Source organism: Eschrichtius robustus, chromosome 4 (assembly GCF_028021215.1).
Source record: "Eschrichtius robustus isolate mEscRob2 chromosome 4, mEscRob2.pri, whole genome shotgun sequence".
NCBI lineage: Eukaryota > Metazoa > Chordata > Mammalia > Artiodactyla > Eschrichtiidae > Eschrichtius > Eschrichtius robustus.
Window position 1 is genome coordinate 4,882,604 of NC_090827.1, and position 17,992 is coordinate 4,900,595.

General features: G+C 37.4%; 1 long non-coding RNA gene across 1 annotated transcript; it reads left to right on the forward strand.

The window, feature by feature from the left end:
* Window positions 1-803: 803 nt before the first annotated feature.
* Window positions 804-8,173, forward strand: LOC137763572 (uncharacterized). The gene is made up of 3 exons (XR_011073815.1): window positions 804-927; window positions 6,721-6,819; window positions 8,034-8,173. It is a non-coding gene; the product is annotated as an uncharacterized lncRNA (long non-coding RNA).
* The last annotated feature ends 9,819 nt before the right edge of the window (window positions 8,174-17,992 follow it).

Consider the following 17,992-nt stretch of genomic DNA (forward strand, 5'->3'; position numbering starts at 1 on the left):
CCACACCAGAGCTTTCTCTTTTTATTAAATCAACAATTATTGAATTTCCATCTTGCTCTTCCTTTTCCTAGGCCAATTATTTGCCTTCTCTAGCCAGTTTTTTAAGTTATCATTTGTGGAAATATCCCTTGGACCATGACGGAGGTTTGGTAGCTGTTGGTTCTTTAAGGGAAGCATTTCTTACAGAAATATAAGCAAGGTGATTTCCCTTACCTTCCAGGGAGTCAAGTTTAGAATGCCCTGAAATCATAATAATAGCTAAAGCTGCAGAGAAAAGAGGTTGCCCTCAATAATTCCTGAACATAGGTGCCATTTTTAATTTTATTTCCACCAGAAGTAAGGAAGCCATGTTGCTTCCACAACATTTTAAAATCATGAGCTACTCTGAACGCATATCTACTCTCAGTATAAATATTGGCAGTTCTGTCCTTGGCTAAAGTACAAGCCCATATAAGAGCATATACTTCAGCCTGTTGGTTGAAGTAGCCATAGGTAAAGATGCTGCCTCAACAACATCCAAAGGAGTTGAATAACATACCCAGCGCAATATTTGCCATTGTTACCTATTAAGTAAGTAAGAATCATCAGTAAACCATGAAAAGTCAACATTACTCAATGAAATTTCCTGTAAATCATTACAAGGAGTCAGGAGAGAGTCTGTCAGTGTTAATCAGTCCTAAGGGACTTTGTCAGTGTCAGAGGAAAGTAGAGTAGCTGGATTAAAGTTATTAAAATGTAAAAGAGTTATGTGAAGGGCAGTTAACAAAGGACCCCATAAGAGGTGCGGTGGCTGGTTGAGAAATGTTGAGCATGATGAGAACTCGGAAGAGCTTCTACTGCATGAGGTACAAAAATGGTTAGAGTAGGTTCCACAGTGATTTTCTCCACGGCCTTAACCAAGAGGGTAATGGCAGTAATTCCTCTAAGGTAAGAGGTGGGGGGGTATCCCCATGTCACAGGGTCCAGTGATTGGCTATAATACCTATTGTTCAATGGTGGTCCCCACGTTTTTGGGTGAGTACACCAAGGACATTCCTTTCATTTTCATATACAAAAGGAAGAAGGAAATCTGATCATTGGGATGCCCAAGGGCAGGTGGGTTAGTCAAATTCTCTTTAAGACCTTGAAGGCTATGTTGTTGGTTTCATCCCATAAATTACACTAGGGTTGTTATTATTGAGTGAAACCTACAGAGGTTTGGCTATAAGAGATACATTTGGAATCCAATTTTAGGAATACACAACTAGCCAGAGAAACACTTTCAGTTGGCACTTAGTTTTGTATTTTGCGGAACTTAGGACACCATGCAATCTATCTTGATCTAGGTGTAGCCCTTTTTCTGATATCAGATGTCCTAAACATTGAGCCTGAACTTTCATTTTTTTTTGGCTACCTTATGTCCCTTTCAGGCTGAAAGCTTTAGCAAGTGCTGTTTTCCTACGAAGAAGCTTCAGAGGGAAAGCAGAGAGGCAAATCATCCACATATTGCAACAAATAGGGCCTCTAGGGAATTTTATATCACCCAGATCAGCCTTTAAGGTTTGCAGTAAATTAGGACTCTCAGTAATCCTGAGGTATTACTGTCCAAATGAATTGTTTTTCTTCTCAAGTGAAGGAAAGGTGTATTGGTGAGCTTCATCAACGGGAATACTAAATAATGCACTGTATAAATAAATTACGGTAAAGAATTTACTTCCAGTAGGAACGAGTGTTAGTAATGTATGAGGGTTAGGAACAACAGGCTGTAGAAGGATAACAATGTCATTCGTTGCTCAGAGTTCAAACCTCCACTCTCAGCCCTTAGGTTTTCTCACTAGTGAAATGGGAGTGTTACAGGGGTTAGTAAAGGGATAATGAAGCCTTGAGCCCTGCGATCTTCCATTACTGACTTTATGCCTCTAAGGGCTTCTGTGCTTAGAAGGAACTGATTAATTCTGGGAAGAGGTTATGAGGGGTGTATTATAATTTTGATGGGAGGTGCGAATGTTGCCAACATCAGTTGGAGATTTTGCCCATAATGAAAATGGTAGCTGATTCCATAGGGACAGATGATCAGTGTTTCCAGAATCGGCTCTGGTTCCGTCAGAGATGGAAAAATTAAAGACATCAAAGGGCCACTTAATTCACCTCGTGATAACTAGTGGCAATTTCTAGAATTATTTTCTCCTTTTGAGAGAAAGAAGTTCTGGCATGATGCTTCTCTAAGAAATCTTGGCTTGGTAATGGGATAGAAGCAGAGGAACCAAGGAGAAAGGGGTAGGTATTTCTCAAAGGGCCTAAACAAAAGGGAATGGGTTTAGAGACAGGAGCTTCTAGAGGTTCATTAGAGATCCCACTACTTGAACTATTTTAGCACGCTGAGGCAGGGGCTGCTTTATAGTAATGGAGCTGGGCACTGAGAGTGTATGCTCCTATGTCAACCAGGACTGGAACAGATTCATCCCCAGTCTGGGGAAATGTTTCTCCACGCTGATTAAGAGGGAGGGTTAAGAGCCCCTGTGGTTACTTGGAATCTCATCACTGAGAATTAGGAGGGCATTGGGAAGGCTGGTTAGAGGGCTGAAGGTTCTTAAGGTGCTTAGATTTGTAACAATCTCTTTTTCCAATACCCTAGCTCTTTGAAATGACAGCAAAAACCAGGAGGATTTTGGTTTCATTCAGGAGCCTTCATTTGCTGGGTTGGAAGATTAATAATTTTGGTGTTCTTCCTTTAAGGTGACTCATCAGGACACCAGGGAGCTGGTTTGTCAAATTAACTAAATCTGGAGTGGACATAGTTTCCATTCCTTCCCGGTCCTTTATACTAGAAGAGAAAGGTCCCAGTTCAGCCCAGTAATAAACGTAGAATTAAAAGCTACTTGGGTGGAATCAACACCTGAAGAAAGACCAGAATCTTCTTTAAAAACTTTCTGAAATTGATTGTAATATTCATGAACACATTTGTCAGATTTTTGTGTGCAAGGCTGAATTTTGTTACAATCTGTTAACAAGCTTTGGAAAAGCCCTAGGAATTTCCTCAGTGAAGTCACCTAGCAATTGCCTGAGCTTGATTATATAAGTTGGTTGCTGGTCTCCCAGGTGTAATTCTAGAGACCTGTCAGGACTTTCCCAGTTACTGGTTTTCATCCAATGCTGGGCATGACCTTTACCAACAACATATGAGCTAACTGATATAAGTTAGAAAAAGAAGGTCAATACGTTTGAGTGACTATATTCAATTCCTCAGCAAATCTGTGAGGATCTTCAGTTACTTTGGGAAAATCTTTGACTGTGGCTCATAGTTCAACTTTAGTCCGGGGAGTATAAGAAATTAAGGGTTTAGCTCTGGATCCTCAGAAGGCTTCATTCTAAAGGGACAGATTCTGGCAAGTTCAGGGGAAAAGGAAGTGGGAGTTTCAGAGAAAAGGAGGAGCTTGGCAAGAGAATTAGTAGATGGGAAGTGAGGATATAGTGGAGACATATGAGACATAGAAGGGAAGCAGGAAGATGACACCAGAGGCAAAGTCTAAGACAAAGATGCCAAGAAAGAAGAAGAGCCTGAGCCTTCGGAAGCCATTTTTATCTTTTTTAATTGCCTGTTTCCCTCAGTTACTCTTAAAATCTTGTTTTGCAGGGAGGCAACTTTAGATTCCTGATAACATTGGGAAACCAAAAAGTAACCATTCCACTAAGTTCTGGAAAACTTTGAGCTATTCTAGTCTAGTTCAATATTAAGGAAATTACATTTGAGGATTTCAAAAGGTCCCCATAATGGCCACTGAAATTCTAAATTGCCTTTGGTCAGGTTGGTCCATCTAGTTAGAAATCAGTATGAGGAAGGACCATGGTTTTAAACATAAAACTGTTGAAGTCTCTATATGAGGGGGATACCCTCAAAATACTAGGTGATCTCATCACCTAGAGGTTTTTCCTCTAGAATAAAGAACAATTTTCAAACAGCTCAAAGAGCTTAGAGCACCAACAGCTCTATTCAAACAGCTTGTAAGACAACTGCAGCCAGTCTTAAGAAGACAGCTTGATCCCAGAAGATCAAGGGCTTTTTAAAGTCAGTCTCCAGAGGAGACTATTCCTTCCAAAGGAATAGTCCAAAGGCTGAACCCCTGGCACAGTTTCATTTGAAGCAGCCCCTCCCCAAGGGAATTGGAGCAAGGGAAATTTCACCCAGCTTTGGTTGAAACAGTCTAATCTCAAGATGAGGCAAAAGATCCAAAAAAGTACTCAACATACAGAACAAGGACTTAACCAGAAAGACAAAACCTTTGAATAGATCCTGAATAAAGCCTGGAGAACTTCAAACGTGAGAATGTGAGCACTCAGATCTAGGAAAAAGATGTGTATTTGAACTCTAGGCTCAGCGAGAAGGCAGTGAGCGACGACAAGATCAGTTGTGGGTACCACATCTGTTTGCTCACCAGCCCCAAAACCATTGAGTGTCTTCTCTGGTCCCTGTGAAGGCCACTAAATTGCTGACCTAAAACAAATAGACCGGTGGGTCTACCACCATAGTGAGCCACAGGCAAGTCCCCACACAGCAAGGGAAGGAGAATGCTTTTAATAAGGAGGAAAAAGAAGTCGGGAGGGCTCTAGAGGACAAGGAGTCCACGGCTTTCCATTGACTGAGTCCTGGTCAAGAAAGAAGAGGAATCTCTTCTTCCTGTTGGGCTCCTCTATCCTCACAGGGCTTGTGAGCTCCCCATTCTGGTCTCCCAATTCTATTTTGCCAGGCTTCAGTTTAGTAATTTTTATAATGTTCAATAGCATTATGTCTAAAAAAAGTGCATCCCTTAATTTAAAAATATTTTACTGCTAAAAAATGCTAACTATCACCTGAGCCTTCAGAAAGTTGTAGTAATGACATCAAAGATCATTGATCACAGCTCACCATAAAAATATAATAATAATAATAAAGTTTGAAATATTATAAGAATTACCAAAATGTGACACAGAAATATGAAGTGAGCCAATGCCATTGGAAAATTGTCACTGATAGACTTGCTTGATGCAGAATTGCCACAAATCTTCAGTTAGTAAAAACTGCAGTATCTGCAAAGCTCAATAAAGCAAAGCACAATAAAAGGAGGTGTGCTGAAATCTATTTGCAGATTATTAAATAATTTCAATGTAGCAACAATTTAAGTAAGGACTCTAATCCAATATCAAACTACCTTAAAAAAAAAAAAGGAATAAAGACAATGCCAGAGAATCTGTAGTCAACACTTACCTTCAGATAATTCTAAAATTATTTAGAAACAAGGAATTTTCTCTTCTAAATATTACTCGTTATATTATAGTTTTGAATTACCATAGGGTCATGGATATTCTACCTCCGAAACATTCCATTTATAGCAGTATAAATGAAACAGCAGAAAGAAACATTTTTCTGTTAAAAAAAAAAAAATATGAGAGTGACCCATCTTTCCCAAAGAAACTGAATCAGAATTAATACTTGAATTTAAAGACAAAGATTTTTTGACCATTTGCTTTTAATTTATGATATGTCTAAAAACACGGTCTTCTAGATATGTATAATACCGTATATTAAATGCCAGCTATGGCAAAACTTTGATCCTCTCCAGTCCTGAAACTTTTCTTTGATCAACCAAACTTAGTTAACCAAACTTGTCACTGTGTGAAGATGGAGTTACACCTTTTACACATATATCTATAATTCATGGTTCAGTTTTGTGTAATGAATGAGATAAAGCTGCAATGCCATATTTTTCTTCTGCATGAATACAGAAATGACACAGAATCATTTATTAAAAAACACAGGTTTTCCCAATTAATCTTTCTACTTATATCAAACATGTGTCCATATATACATGAGGGTCTTTCTTAAGGTCTCTGTGTTTCTGTTGTTCTGCTTGTCTAACCCCAATATTATTGTCTTAATTACTATAATTTGAACAAATATTATATGTAATACAACTGAACCATGAGCAATCACACCTGGATTTGATGAGGAGGACTGAATGTCATCCATAAGGAGCAGAATTTCAAGTGGATAAAGCAACTATTTAATTCTTTGGGGGTGCATTTTCTGGTGAGAGATATCTGTGCCGTTTGTGTAGAAAAGAAAGTTGTAGGCGGACATATGGGTGGCCAAAGAGGTAGATTGTTGTAGAAACTGCTTATTTTCCCACAATATTTGTTTTTATCTCTCTGTCTTCCTATCACTTTTCTGTCTGTTGGTCTATCTGTTCTCTCACTCTTTCCCTTTTTCTGTCTCTGTCTCTCTCATTCTATCTCTTTCTCTTGCTGCATGCAGTATTGAAACCCCTGATCTTCATCAGGACATACAATCACCTGGATTAAATTGTACACTTTCCAATCATCTATGGAGACAAATGTGGCTGTGTTTATAATTTTTAGCTAGTAGTTTGTAAGTACAGTGTAATGTACAAAAACTTTTACAATGAGTTTTTTAAAAAGTGCTGTGATATCCTTCCTCATCCCATTTTCTTTCCTGTTGACTAAAATGTAGACTCAGTGCCTGCAGCCCCAGATACCATGTTAGTGAATAAGATTACTTTGGGAACAGAAGTAGAATAGCAGAGGAAAGAATGAATGTACCTTGCTCTCTAACAATAGGAAATGTCATACTAGTTCTAGACTGACTATTGGAAGACTTCATGTACTTGAGAGAAAAATGACATCTTTCTTTTTTTAAGCAACTATAATTTAAGGTATTGTGTTACTAACTTCTATAATTCATTCCAGGTGAATATTACTTCAGATGACCAGTAAGAAGTCAGTTTACAACTTGTTTTCTTAGTGTTTGAAATCACTACACCCATGTCTATTGAAGCAGGATAAGAGGTACTGGTAAAAACTGTGTATCATCTAATATAATCAGAATTTTTAAAAATATTTCAGAAAAATTTAAAAAATAACTTTAGGAGAGAGGTACAAAATAATTTCACACAAAAGAATTATAGTTCAATCAGACAAACATAATAAATAATATGAATAAGAATATATAACATCCCAAGCAAATAACATCTAGTAGGAGAAACAAAGGATTTTCAAGTGTATTTCAAAGACTACAATAATTTTAAATTAAAATATTTTATATAAACCTACATAGGAAAAAGAATACAATCATAAAATCAATTGCATTTTTATATATGTGATATCACAGCTGCATGATAATGGGTTAATAATATATTCAGAATGCTATGAAGTTCTTCAGTTTTCAAGGCAACTAATTTTTTCATTTCCTATTCAAAGTGCAAGGGCTTTTGTAAATTAAAGATATTGTAGTACTACTTTCATTTATGAATTAGAAAAAAAAGAAAATTGATTTAAAATTGTAATATTCTACAAAAAAAGTAGATAAAAATTTTATTTTCCCAATTTATATTTTATATAGACCCTTTAAACTACATATATGGAGAATTAGAAACAAAAATACTCTCAATTAATTATGGAAACAAATTATAAAAAAAGTTTTTAAAGAATATTTTTTGCAATGTTCATCAATTTTTAAATTTGTGTTTCATAATAAAGCATCCCTGAAAGTCGGAAAATTTTGTCAACTACAAATTGGCATTTTCCATCGTCACTTGCCATCTACCTCTACAAGCATTAAATCATGCGCTGCTGCAGCTGCTGACCTTCAACACCCCCTGAAAGGAGTTCAGGGCGGAGAGAAGAAATGAGGCCCTCTGCGCTCTGGGAAAAACTGGCAGAACAGGTGTTCAGAGAGTTCGGTGTTTTCAGGAGACGATTTTATGAGCCCAGCTCTTGTGTCTCCTCATATCTAGAAAAGCACTAAAATCCTTCATGGTGACAACTGCTCCTCGTGAGTAGTAACCTTCACGAGACTAGCAGAAACCTTCTGCAAAAAATATGTGCTTGTTTGCATGTATTCCTCCTTCACCAAAATCACGTATATACTGACCTCGCCCCCTGCCTCTTTGCAGCGGTTTCTCAGAGCTGTCTGGGATGCTGTCTCATCCCAGACAGCTGCAGTCCTTATTTTGCCCCAAATAAAACTTAACTCACAACTCACGTTGTGCATTTTTTTCCAGTCGACGGTTATGGCGACCATGAATACGGGACCCGGAGTGGACTTCTCTCCTTCGCCTGAACTCTAGAGGAACGGAAGCCTTGGTACCAGCAGAGGCCCCTTACGCCCATCCGACTCCTTGGAAGGTCCAGACGAATTTGGGTGAGTCTCTCCTGGCTCTCGGGTCTCCCGTATTGGTGGATGGTCCGGAGCTTTACCTGGCGGTGTAGCAGGTACCTGCCTCCTCCCAGTTGAAAGAGACTGGGGGTGGGGGGTGGGGGCCTGGTTGAAAGATACCAGGGAAATCCCCACCCAGTGGAAAGATACTGGGGGTGCTGGTTTGCTCAGTTGTAGGAGACTGAGTGGTCTGCGCCGAGTGGTTAGGTAAGAGGCTAATCTGATGCTTTTCTTAAAGTCGGCTGTCTTAATAGAATTTGTTGGGATAAAAGTGAACCTATTACATGAGAGCTTTGCTCCAAAGAAAAGGGACAAGACTTCTCCTGGCCGGTCACGGCTTTCTCAGGCGACTGAGAAATTTACCAGAGTGGCGGAGGCAGAGGCCTCATACCGTGCAGTGGTCCCATAGGGAAACCCACGCGTTCATTAAAACACTTGCTCTTCCAGGGGTCGCAGATGAGAATCGGCCACTCGGCCATCCGAGCACTTGCGGTGGTCTTAGACCACCGAAGGGAGAAACTGAGACAGTAAGAGGGCTGAAACGACTCTGGGGGGATTCCTAGAGGAGTTTAGCTTCAAGCAGCACCCTGGCCCACCACACAATTTCACTAGTAAATTTTATCCCTGACAAATTCAACTTTAAAATGAGAAATAGAGCCTCTCAAACACAGAAAGAAGGGGCATCAGAAAGCCAGCCTCTGACTAACACTCCAGGCCAGGTTTATGTACATACAAAAACTCATACTTGCAAGTACCTACTTAATTGGGGAAATTAGCAACCTAAAATGACCAAACTGGGGTTCTTTTGATATTCCAAATTAATATTTTTGCACTCACAGTTAGAAAAAAAAAAGCTAGCCATAAGATCAAACAGACTGAAAGGGATGCTTACTTTGATTGGTATCTAGAAGCTTCTAAAAGAGGAAATGATAGAGTAACTTCTTTGCAGGATACCAACAATTAATTACTTGAAACTATATCAGACCAACTTTTCAAAACCATTAAAAAGAAAGAAAAGGGGGTATCTACGAAAATTATGACCCTTCAATTGCGCCAATTAAGTACACAAGGCCAGCTGAAGGTTAACCGACCCCCATTTAATTCCCAACCAGTAGAGAAACATAGATTGAAGGAAAAAAAAAAAATTCTCTTCGGAATTCTGACCCTAAAGGAATAAGTCCTACTAAGAGAACCTGATTTTCTCTCCCTGTGCCTTGAGACCAGAGCTCTCAGGAACACTTATCTAGACCATCTCTAATTCCTGAGATTTGGGAAAAAAAAAAAAAAACTGGAAGAAGGCTTTAAGAGTTTTCTTATTCCAACTGTTATTTATAAACTAGTGAGTTTTATATTATGATATCTGATTCATGACTAAGTTTAGAAAATGAAGCTATGAGATCTCTTGTTGTCTCTGTCTGGATATATGTGTGTCTCAGTATGTGTCTTTGTCTTCGGATAATATTGCTGTGGTTAATTTGTAAACGAGCTCTATTTAATTGGCTTAAAGAAAAGTAAGTGCTTACAAATTAAACAATTCTAAATACAAGAGAAATTAAGCTAAATAAATTTCAGGTTCATGTGAAGTGGGAAATATTCAGTATTAAATTAATATCTGGTATTAATGTTTAAGTTTGTTGATCTAATTAATATAGATGTCTTTAAAGTCATCATTAAGTGTAATAACTTTATTGTGCCTAGGTTTAATATAAGCTACATAAAATCTTGTTATATGTGTTACAAATTTGTCAGCAAGGAAAGTAACTTGATGTGAAGAAACTTTTAAGGAAAGAAAATGTAAATGAGATAAGAGCTTTTAGATAAAGTCTATTGAGAATAATTATGCTTTAGGAATGTCCATCTAAAATAGTCTCTCCAGATTCTGGTAACTTGAAATTCTAGAGTTGTGCTAAATTAAGTGGTGGAATTGAATTCCACCACTAATTGAATAGCTAGCTCATTCCCAAATAAAATAAGATACTGAAACATTAATTACTGAACATAGGCTTCCTTTTACAGAGAAACAAAAGATATTTAGGACTATTAATGAATATGTTTGGTGCCACGTTCTCTAAAGAAAGCAAATGTTTTTAGAAAATATCACTGGTATTTATGTTCACCAATCTACAGAATGCTAATGTAATGGACAGTTCATAATTGCTTACTTAGTTTTCACAAGAAATTAAGGTTTTGAGAGCTGAAGATTCTAATTTAAACATGTGATTCAAGCTAATAGAAGTAATAAAGGAAACATTTCAGCCTACAGTAGGAAATTAGGATGTGTGTTGTCAGTAAAGAAGAGATGAAGAATGGAATTACATTTTATTAAGGGAAAAGGAGGTAGGTCTGACTTATAGCTGGCTGTTTCTGAACAGAAAAAAAAGTGATGGTTACAGAAAGTGATAAAAAGGTTTGTGGAAAGTGGACCCCAAGAAAAGAGTTTCGTGCATGGTCAGAACTAAGTTTAAAATAAATTGATTGAGTAAATGAATTTTAAAAGTAAGTGGGTTCAGAACTTGAATTTGGCTTTTCTCCCTCTTAAGAGGACAAGATGTCTTAAAATGTTGAACTGCCTTTGAGAACAGATTTTAAGTTTCCTTACCTCTTAAGTGATCTGTTCTGTGTTTGCCCTTGAAATCTTTTATTGTTACTTTGGCTAAGTGAATAACTATTGTTTCCTAGTGACCTGTGATCCTATCTGACTGAGTGTTCTAAACCCTTTTTGATATTTTTTGACAAAACTTCCTAAATCAAATTCTAATGAAGGCCTTTTGACCTCTAGCTAACTTTGGAATGCTTCAAGGGGCCCCTGAAGCTGTCCCAAAGAGAGATACAAATTAGGTTCATTTGGTACGTTGTTACATGGAAAGAATTGTCAAATGAGTAATAAATCTTCTTAGGTTATATTGTACGGTAAATGTTACTAATATAGATATCTTAGAAATTATATGGAGTTCCTAAAATTATAACATGTCCTGGTAAAATGTTATCAGCCATAATTCTAGTTATTATCTTAAAGTGTTGTATGTCACAGTATTAACCAAGCTACTCTGTCAGTTTCATTGCATTGTAAGCAGATTTTAAACGTGCCTTAAGTCTTTTGTCATTATAGACACTTACGGTTTCACTCTAATGCCTTTGCAAAAATGCTTCCTCTTCAAGAAGATTTATAGAAAGGACTTTTGGATAAATACAAGTTTCTGACTTTCAGACCATAATGCTGAACTGGGTAAGAAGCCGAAGAATTCTAATGAAAAACCTGATAGTTTCATAAAGCTGTTAACAAAAAGAATTAGTTACATGGAACTGAGTGAACTGAATATGGTTATTATGGTTTCTCTCTGAAAAATTACTGGTTTAAATCTGTGTTTTCCAGGTGTAAAGAAAACCTTCCCCTCAAACTAATTATGACTTACAGTAATCTGGTAAATTATACCTTAGTAAGCCGGATTGAAACATTTATCTTTTCTTTCTATCTGTTCTCTCCAGACATTGGAAACTCTTAGGTTTCCAGCAGCTTTATCAGGTAAATTAGGAAGGCTGCCTCACTAACAGGTATAGAAAACTCAAGGTATTTTGGGGACTTTGAAAAGGGAGGAATTCACCTAGATCTGTTAGGCAAAATCTGTGATAAGCCCTTGATGTGACTTTCCTAGCCCTGAGAGGTCTTTTAAAAGTCCAATCTGAGACTCCTTATAAAAGTTTCAGCAAGTGAATAGCCTATATGATCAATTATAGTTATATAAATCATCAGGCCAAGTTTATTGAGACCAGATTTATTTTGCAAACAAATTAGTCTTAATTTGGTTATATTTGGTAGAAATGAGGGTAATTTTAGAGAGAAGAAGGTGTTTCAATGAATGTTAAATCCCAGTTTTGTTAATGGAGGTCTGTATTTACTAACTTCCCAGACAGTTGCTTGCTGTTACATTATATTAATGTAAAGTTAAATGGAATTATTAAAAGGACACTCTAAGTTTGTTCCTAGAGCTTATCTCAGTAATCTATCTTTGGATGAAGTTCAGATGCCCCATGACCTGCAACCAGGGGACTATGTATATTAGAAAAGACATCATTTAAAGAATTCACTACAACCCAGATAGAAAGGCCCTCACCAGGTACACTTAACTAACTCATGTGTAGCAAAACTAAAGGGAATTCACTCTTGGATTCATATGTCCCACTTAAAAAGAGCCACTGCACTGGACTGGTCTATAGACAGGACTGCTGACCTCAAATTCACCTTAAAACGACACTCAAACAGGGGAAAAACTCACACCAGGATGAGAAGAAGACGGCATTAGAAGTAGACAGCTTACCCAAGATGCTGGACCTGACTCGTATGACCATTTATAATGTTTTCTTGACTTCTTGGACCTTTGCATATAAATCAAATGCTTTTCTATCCTGGACACGATCCTACACTAGTTTTAAAAATCAGTCCAGTTGTTGGGCTTGTGGCCAATTACCTCTGTCTAATACGTCTGGATTACCTTGGTGGATTTCTCCACTCCAAGGCTCTAATTGGATGGCCCTTAGGAAATTTATTTTAGAAGAAAGAAATTATAGTCCTGTTCAGGGGATCCCCTCACCTAGACAATTAATAACACCTGCTCTGACCCTGGCCATAAAAAATGAATTTTCCTCTAAAGTTACTCAAGCTCAATCAGAGCAGCAAGCAAAATTTTAGCCAAGGAATAAAACCTCCCACAATTATGGGATGGATTTATTTGGTTAACACAAGGCTATGGTCATTTAAGTTTTAAGGCACCCATATATCTTGGGAACAATTAAATTATAGTAAGGATGACAAGCCTAGTAACTAGGGAATTGGGCTGGGAGCCTTAGGGACAGTGCCAATATATCATTTCCCTGAAAGATAAGGATTGGTACAGAACAGACTAAGTCAGAAGACTTGAGGATATACTGCGCTGCACCTGATGGAAGTCCTTGGGTTAAATATTTACTTATAACTCTATTAATGTTATTACCTATATTATTTATATTTTGCCTATTTAACAAGATTATAGTTTCTTGTATTACCAAATGTGTGACTGAGTCGCCAACAAAAATAACGATGACTAAGCAACTTGGCAGCAGTTGATCAAATATACAGTTTTGTGCGTGATCGATGATGGCAATAGTGTAACTCTACATATGGGAAGATACAACAAGAGGGAATTTTTTCCTGGACCATAACAGACTAGGAATACACGTGGTCCAGAGACCTTTGTTGATAAGACCTAGCCCAGTAATAACACATGGAGTGGCCTATCAGCGAAATCTTTGCCAGACCTAGGAATGAGCCTTCCTAGCACGGTGGGATGAAATGGTCATGAAATGCCTCCAAAAGCATGGTTGAATTTATGACCACGAGGGGGCCCTGTCAACTACAAATTGGCATTTTCCATCGTCACTTGCCATCTACCTCTACAAGGATTCAATCATGCGCTGCTGTAGCTGCTGATTTTCAACACCCCCTGAAAGGAGTTCAGGTGGAGGGAAGAAATGAGGCCCTCTGTGCTCTGGGAAAAACTGGCAGACAGGTCTTCAGATAGTTAGATATTTTCAGGAGACGATTTTATGAGCTCAATTCTTGTATCTCCTCATATCTAGAAAAGCACTAAAATCCTTCATGGTGACAACTGCTCCTCGTGAGTAGTAACCTTCACGAGACTAGCAGAAACCTTCTGCAAAAAATATGTGCTTGTTTGCATGTATTCCTCCTTCACCAAAATCACGTATATACTGACCTTCCCCGCTGCCTCTTTAGAGCAGCTTCTCAGAGCTATCTGGGTTGCTGTCTCCAGGGCTGCATTCCAAATAAAACTTAACTCACAGCTCTCCTGGTGTGCTTTTTTTTTAAGTCGACAGTATTCAGGTAACTCCATTCCTAAAGTAGTATCATATTTACTGAGGAGATTGTACATTTTCCATAGTTTCCCACATTATGGTGTTGGATATTTACACAATTTGAGCTTATCTCATAAGCCTTCAGGTCCCCTGCCTTTCCTCTTAAGAGCTGTGATAAATTTGTTCTGGATTCCTCAGTTTGACCCCAATTAAAAGATTCCCTTTGTGCATGAATCATGTTCTAATATTTAGATGAAATAAAAATGGAATAAAAAATACGGAACTGAAATTCTCTTGGAACGTTAGAAGTGAAAAATCAGAACCCCAAGCTTTGTCAATTGAAATAATATCTAGAAAGGAATGATAATTATGGTACCCTCAAGGGTTTAGGTATAAAAATCCACATGCCATCAGAGAATAATAATTAATAGAGTAATCTAGGTCTCTCTTATGAATGCAGAATTATCCTTAAAATCTTTTGAGTAATGCAAGATTCTAAGTGTGGCTGTAAGGCAGGGATTTTTTCTTTTTCTTTTCTTTCTTTCTTTCTTTTTTAAATTCATTACGTGAAATGAACCTAGTGCTTACAAGGACCTACAACATGTACCATACCTAAAAAATATCACCCTCCCCCCCCCCAAATATATATATATATATCCCAAATTGTTTTGTGATGGTCTTATCCTATTAATAACCAGTGTTGTGGTTATATCAACCCTTGGAGTATAATGATTGCAAGACCCCTTTCAGCAATAACCATTGGGAAACTTTGAAAAAATAAATATGTTTATTGCTTACAAGACCTAGAAATTACACAGCACACCTGGGGCTACACAATGAGGTAAGGGGAGAAAGAGAGCAAGAGTGCACACAGGGGTTCTGCTTTTATTGGGATGGAGGATGGGACCCCAGGATTTAGTGAGCTTTTTTTATTGGTGAATTTAAAACATAAGAGCAGGAATTTAAAACGTGGGAAGAGAAGAAAAAGAAAACAAGTAGTCTAATGGTTAGTGTTTTTTTTTTTAAATCAACAAAGATCTCTAAAAAAAAGTAACCTCAGTGGGAGGAGGTGGTCTGGCTTTTTAATCTGTTCTGTAGCTGGCAATGTGTTTATTTGAGACAGCAGTCTTTGAAGTGGATGACAGGGCATTTGAAACTAAAGTCAGGCACTTGCTTTACAAAAAAGAAAAAGACAAAAGCAAAAACAGCTGTCAGGGCTTACACTACACAAATATATTAATAATGGCCTAGAAGTTAGTAAGTAATGCATATTCACTGAAATGATACAAAATGTAACACTGTATCGAATTAACTCTCCCATTAAGAAAATATTATAGTTATAAAATGTATTACATTTAAAAATAACTTTGTTCCTGTTTTCCCACTTTGCAAAACTTCCCAAGTTCTGATATTCCGTGATAATTATTGTTGATTGAAGAAAAATGCACAACCCAAAAGTTGCAAGTTTTTTTTATTTGGGGACCTTACTGAGGATTATAGCCCCAGAGGCAGCCTCTCAGGTAGCAGAGAGCTCTGAGGAATTGATCTGAAGAAGTAACAGAGGAGCCAGAATATATAGGAGTTTTTGCAGGGAAAGCAAAACAAGACAAAACAAAAACATGTAGTTCAACATCAAGATTAGTGCTAGTCACAAAAAACGGACATCTCAAGTTAATGATTTTAGTGCCTTTCTATGTATAGGAAGGTGCAAGTTTGGGCTCATTGAAGATTATTCCTGAGATATGCATCGTAATTATATAGGGCTACTATTCAAAGCACATAATGTTTCCTGTTTTTTTCTCCATCCTTGATTCCGACAGCTTGGTGGTGGACAACATTTGTTGTTTACTGGAATGGCAGGCAGTGTTCCCTGGCCACAGTATAAATCATAGCCAATTGCAAATTTAATGAGTTCGTCTTTACAGAATTATTTCAAAAGTAAGTTATTAACAAAATTCTTTTACATTTTGACAGCAATAGGTAAATCCATTGTAGATGTATTTATATTTTTATATTTGAGATATATATATATATTAGATTCTGTAAGTTAAGATTGTCTAAGTTCTGCTAAAGTCATTTTTTTAATATAAATTTATTTATTTACATATTTATTTTTAGCTGCGCTCGGTCTTTGTTGCTGTACACGGGCTTTCTCTAGTTGCGGCGAGCGGGGGCTACTCTTCATTGTGGTACGCGGGTTTCTCATTGCGGTGGCTTCTCTTGTTGGGGAGCGTCGGCTTTAGGCGTGCAGGCTTCAGTAGTTGTGGTGCACGGGCTTAGTTGCTCTGAGGCATGTGGGATCTTCCCGGACCAGGCATCAAACCCGTGTCCCCTGAATTGGCAGGCAGATTCTTAACCACTGCACCACCAAGGAAGTCCTCTGCTAAAGTCTCTAAGTCACCTAGTCTTTCAAATACTAGCACATTCAACCAAGCTTTAAAATATTGTTTTAAATTTGTAAAACTTGGATTCAATATACAATAAAGCATATGTGAGTTTATTTACCTCTTAATATAATACTATTATGTGTCATAAAAGCAAATTAGATGTATTTATTTCCTTCAGTATAGTCTAGTAAAGAAGTAATATATGAATAATTGCATAACACACCTGGACAGGAGGAAATTTTAACACACCTAACTTTGTATTAATTCTTCTGCTTAGTTGATTTTGCCTGACTGTGGTGAAAAATGTTAGTCAAGAACTTTGAAGGGTCTTAGATTCTACCTTCCTTCTAAACCAATAAGTTAGCCTGTCATAGTTATAAATATCTGTGCATGGGGAATTCCCTGGTAGCCCAATTGTTAGAACTCTGTGCTTCTGTTGCAGGGGGCATGGGTTTGATCCCTGCCACGTGGTGCAGCCAAAAAAAAAAAAAAAAAATCTGTGCATGTGTTTGTACATATGCATTATGTATATACATATGCACACATTTTTGGTACATATATGTTTTGTGAGTATTTATGGACATATATGTATGTTCATACATGTGTACTGAAGACACTTTGAGTCAGAGACAAGGACACTTACTACTCACAGAAATATACCTAAGGGGATAAAAGACCCATATGCAGAAAACTATAAGACACTGATGAAAGAAATTAAAGATGATACAAACAGATGGAGAGATATACCATGTTCTTGGATTGGAAGAATCAACATTGTGAAAATGACTATACTACCCAAAGTAATCTACAGATTCAATGCAATCCCAATCAAATTACCAATGGCATTTTTCACAGAACTAGAACAAAAAATTTCACAATTTGTATGGAAACACAAAAGACCCCGAATAGCCAAAGCAAACTTGAGGAAGAAAAATGGAGCTGGAGGAATCAGGCTCCCTGACTTCAGACTGTACTACAAAACGACAGTAATCAAGACAGTATGGTACTGGCACAAAAACAGAAATATAGATCAATGGAACAGGATAGAAAACCCAGAGATTAAACCCACACACATATGGTCACCTTATTTTTGATAAAGGAGGCAAGAATATACAATGGAGAAAAGCCTCTTCAATAAGTGGTGCTGGGAAAACTGGACAGCTACATGTAAAAGAATGAAATTAGAACACTCCCTAACACAATACACAAAAATAAACTCAAAATGGATTAAACACCTAAATGTAAGGCCAGAGACTATAAAACTCTTAGAGGAAAACATAGGCAGAACACTCAATGACATAAATCACAGCAAGATCCTTTTTGACCCATCTCCTAGAGTAATGGAAATAAAAACAAAAATAAAGAAATGGGACCTAATGAAACTTAAAAACTTTTGCACAGCAAAGGAAACCATAAACAAGATGAAAAGACAACCATCAGAATGGGAGAAAATATTTGCAAATGAATCAACTGACAAAGGATTAATCTCAAAATTTACAAGCAGCTCATGCAGCTCAGTATCAAAAAGCAGCCCAATCCAAAAATTGGCAGAAGACCTAAATAGACA